The 5182-nt window shown below is 31.1% G+C and overlaps 1 long non-coding RNA gene across 1 annotated transcript; it reads left to right on the top strand.

The window, feature by feature from the left end:
- Nucleotides 1–761: 761 nt before the first annotated feature.
- On the top strand, nucleotides 762–2463 carry LOC147656399 (uncharacterized). The gene is made up of 3 exons (XR_015294506.1): nucleotides 762–1565; nucleotides 1645–1930; nucleotides 2057–2463. It is a non-coding gene; the product is annotated as an uncharacterized LOC147656399 (long non-coding RNA).
- The last annotated feature ends 2719 nt before the right edge of the window (nucleotides 2464–5182 follow it).

Raw genomic sequence — 5182 nt, 5'->3', positions numbered from 1 at the left:
TATTTTATATTGCTAAAGTATTTATTATAATGTTACTTTTCGATAGTATATCTCATTAACTGATAATTGCTGTCAAATATATTGTAATATATTGTACCAGATTTTTGTACTAAAATTTGTCACACACGTAGTGCAATTACGAATCAAATTTCGCAAGTTTAAATATTATGTCCAATGGACTATGAAAAAAATGTAACATATATTGCTGTTTAAATTGTACATAAATTATACGCTTGATAAATTATATCGTTATATATCTATGCACTAAGAATTTCAAATGGACCAAAGTAGAATCGAATATTTTAAAAACCACGTCAAAACATTTCCAAGAATTCTAAATCAATCGTACTTGACACTAATCCAGATTATTCCAGATTAATAAATCGATCGATAATATTACTTTATTCCAGTTTCTCGATTTTCAAGAGTATTAAAATATATCAAGTTTTTCTGAAACTGAAAAAAAAAAAAAACAAAAAAAGAATAAGATTTAAAAGAAAAAGATAATATTAAAAAATATATTACATTAAATATTAGATATTTAAAAAAACAAACGAAATCATCTCCTTCTATTTTCCAAAATATTTGTCCTCCACATTCTTTTCTCAAATTACAAAGGCTATTAATCGTCTCATAAAGCATATTTTATTAACAAGAAACAAAATCATTCACTTTCCATACTCCTTCAAAACAAATTTCAATTTCATCCGAAATACCTTTCCTTCCTAAATAAATTTTCAAATCTTTAATCGAATGATTCCAGGAATCGTGGCGCCCAAATATCGTTTATCAATCCAATTACCATCACACGAATCTATCTCAATGGAAAGAGAACGACAGAGGAAGAAAATGGAGGAACGTAATAAATCGTTCTTCTAGTTACGACAGTGAAAAAGGAGAGAGAAAAAAAAAAGAAAAGAAGAAGAAGGAACGGAACGAAAGTTAAGTAAAAACGAAAGCGCGCGGTGAAAGCAAACTCGTAGAAATCATGTAAAATACTTACACGATTGATAATTACCGTGTCGAGTTGTAAAACGTTTGATAGAGAAAAAAAAATTGAATATCAGAACGTGGTAAAAAATAAAAGTAATTTTGAGGTAATTTTCTTCTGTAATTTAGACTAGTACGCGATTCTTTGTTTATTAATAGCTCCTGTACGTGCCTTATTGTATTATTACGCCTATATAATACGCCTAAACACGATGCTTAAGAAACAGAAAATTGTCTGACTTCATGGTCTGTCGATCGTGTTTGTTAGGTAGCTGCTATTAACGTAATTTTCATAATGGATAATGATGGAAAATAAGTGTAAATGATGGAAAATGTGATAATTGTTTAAGTGAGAAGTTTTTAAAAAAATGGAAGATCTTTGATGAGAAAATTGAGAAAATAAAATTCTCTTGCAGCAATTTCGTTAAAAGAAATATTATTAATCGAATATGTATACTATGTGTAATATTCGAATGAAAAAAATAAAGAGGGATATTTGTAATTTAAATTATGTATGAATACGTGAATAAACGCACTTCATAATAAGAATATAAAAGGTATATAAGGTATAAAAGGTAAGCTCGAATGCGTAATATTTGTTTTAAAATTAAGAGACGTAGTAAAGTTACAAACGGTTGCTTGTTTTTCTTTCAGTTGATCGATGGGAAACGTCGAAATATTTTTATTTCGCAGTTATTCATTCCAAAACATTGAAATTTAAATACGTGACCGATAAAGGATCGATCCTTGAATTTCGATCAGCGAAGCCAATTTCTACATAACGTTTTCTACATTCAACTTCACTCAGTGACAACTATTTGTCTTCATTTGTACTGTGCTGCTCATTGATCTTGGCAGAATAAGGTCTCCTTAGTATAAATTCCACCAACTCCGATGGTACAAAAGGCGCTTTAAATGGAACATTGATTAATCTTATTAGGCAAGTATAAGCAGATCTGAGGAAATCTATGTGAAAAAGACCTGTGTTAAAGGAGAAAAAGTTTAATTCTAAAAGAAAAGAAAAAAAAAAAATATCGACCTCAACATTCTTGCTTTTAATTTACAGATAGATCTATGGTCGAGCCATAATTTCTTTATCATCGACGTGCACAATTAAGGAAAGTATTTCAATCACAATGAATCTATCGGAGGGTCATTGAAGCTCGTTTTGAGAAATTACTGCCCGCGATTATTTCACGTGGAACAACCGATAAAATTTAATGCGACGCCGGGTCTCTTCCACGATTCCTTTGAACACGGCTGCGTAACCTGTTCTGAGATCATTAGATTCAATCTAGGCACATGGTGATTCCACCGGTAAAACGGAAGATATCGATTCTCGATGGAAGCTTAAGCATTCTGCTTACCATAGTTTCAACGCATTCCTCCACATCATTCCATAATTATAAGGTAAAATCAATTACGATGAAATTGTTCATCCTGTTGATGAATCGTTATCTATTAAGGCTTGCTTAATCCGAATAAATTTCCAAAAAAGAAATAAAATCATAAAAATTTCGTGTTTCTTATAGAAAATCAGAACTTAGAAAAACATACAAACATAAAATATTATATCCCTAATTTCAATTTTAATCTCCAATATCCAATATCCACCTTCTAATCTTTCTATTACTAATTTTTCTATCTGGTTCACCTCTTACCGTAAGTTCGTATTCCAATGACAGATATAGTTTTCCCACTGCACAGACATTATCGATCGACCGTGTCCATTTTCTATAATTGTACTAATTTATCGCCCGATTCGATGTTATCGGAGCGTGGCTTATGGAACGAGTCACCGGTAACCATAGGATTTTAATGATCTTAATCTTTATTCGAGGGAAAATCAATTCACCGTACGCTTGATCTGGCCCTGGTTAGTTTGTTTCCCAGTCAAACGAATATACGACTTCCTTCTCGGAGAAAAGTTGCCTCAAACTCAGCCTCTACACGTATGTAGAAGAACATAAGTTTCATCGGTGCACAAGACTGACTATACCCCTACGGCATCAAGTTTTGCAAGAATTTGTAATCTCGTACATTGTATCTCGAGAAGCGATACGGTATAGTTCGAGGTTTATCGCATTCGGTAAACAGAAATGGAATATGAATGTATCTTGATCTCTCTCTCTCTCTCTCTCTGTCTTCCTCCCTCCCTCCCTCTCTCTTTTTTTAGTGGACGTCGAATTTGCAAATTGTAAAGGTCGATAAGGCACCGCAGGGAAATACAACGTGCTCTGATTGTATTCAAAATCGCATTGTGCTTCTCGAAGATTAATGTTATCGATATAGTTTATGGATATCTGTTATACACGGTTATATGCGTGTATAGATAGGAATTTCTAACGTTGGCTCCGGAAAGGTAGAGCAGATACATCTTTTTACCGAGGGAGATGTATGTTTGTGTGCTAAATAGGGGTATGTTTATCTGTTAAAACACAGAGGGACGGAATTTGCTTCGACGTTTCTAACTCTTTGCTAGTATTAAAATACGAGCCATTGTGAAAAATGTATATATTATTATTCTTTTTTACGGATTAAATATATCATTCGTTTATCTAATCCATCTTTTATCATCTCACTGTAATTTCATCCTTGTAGGATGATATTTTGTTTCTCTCTGGCGCAATTGAAACGATCATAAATCTAATACGATAACAGCTTTTATTGGGTATAAAATTTTTGGAGATTGGGTATGGTTATTTAAAAATCGTGATCTCGTGGATATGTTACAAGTGTATTATACAAGTTATTATATAATCACTTGACTATTTATCATGGACATAGTACAGAAGTCTTATTATATAATCCAAGACTTTGTAGCTTCGTTTTATGAACAAAAGATGGTTAATTACACGACGATAATTTCGATCAAATTATAAATGTATTCACGCATTGTCATCGATGCGTGTAACTTTTATGTAATATATAACTTTGCGACAATATGGCAATACATTGAATAACAGCCTTGAGCATTCTACTCATTTTACTTTGAACGAACCGCGTGTTTATTCGCTTGCCTGTACTACTTGGATATTTCCATAGTTGCATTAGTCATCGAACCGTAGATAATTTGAATTTATAAGATCACGAGAAATTCTATTCTGAACATCGAATAGATTTCTATCAGGCACTGCGGGAAATCAGGATTAACACAATGTTCCCTTATGTCTTTTCTTACTATTCGATCTTATGTACTGTTCGGAATGATTGTATTATGAAGGAATAATAAATGACGTGACTTTCGAGATCGTATTCTAATTATATTTTCGTATTTCTGTGAAATATTACGTAAATATTTTATTTCCTTTCGTAGAATATTAATTTCTTTGCTTTATCGTGAAGAATTAATAAAATATAATTTATTTTGATATATGGAGCAATGGTCTAAGTTTAGGACTGAGTTTATGTATCAATCAAAATTTTTTCGATGTTCGAATCCGAATCACAGCATTCCTTTACTATCGATCGTCGATTAGAAATTCATTTCCATGTGTCAAAATGAATTAAGTAATGTCGAAAGAGGTATGTCGCGCCAATGAAACTTTGATTGGTGTAATTTATTCTCTAGCTCCACGACACCGAATATAAAAGTACAGTAATGTTTTTTTCGAATGACCACCCACGATGTGAACGTTAAATATTCTCACGGATTAAAAAACAACTTAGAAACAGTGATTCAATCGAGTTAACATATGTCAGAGATAATTCGAAATTATGAGTCATGTTCTTTTTCGTTTAAAATTTTTCTCATAAATGATAACTATAGAATATGATACTATAGAAGATACTTGTGCAATTTTTCAAAAATGAAAAGTAATTAAAATAAGTCCTTATTTGGATACTTTTTTTTTTTTTCGTTCATTAAAATTTATTTACATTTTATAATTATTATAAACTTCTTATCAACAAATAATCAAATTTTATCTACTGCCAGAAAAGTAGGAATTCATATTTGAGCAAAGAATTGATTGATAGAAAAATTTGAAGATTGAATTTAATATAATCCATATAACATTAAATATTAATACGTCACATATAATAAATTTTAATTGATATATTTGAGAATTAGTGATAATCAGTTTTTTTTTTATAGGTAAATATTGAAAGCAAATATCGATAATCGGTGAAGAAGGAATCTTGCTACAATAACGATAGATTAAACTGAACTTCAGAACAGATCTTGCTTCCA

This window comes from Apis florea, unplaced genomic scaffold (genome assembly GCF_048593485.1).
Source record: "Apis florea isolate Af1SG1 unplaced genomic scaffold, ASM4859348v1 contig_3775_pilon, whole genome shotgun sequence".
Lineage (NCBI taxonomy): Eukaryota > Metazoa > Arthropoda > Insecta > Hymenoptera > Apidae > Apis > Apis florea.
This window is presented reverse-complemented; position numbering and strand designations above follow the sequence as displayed.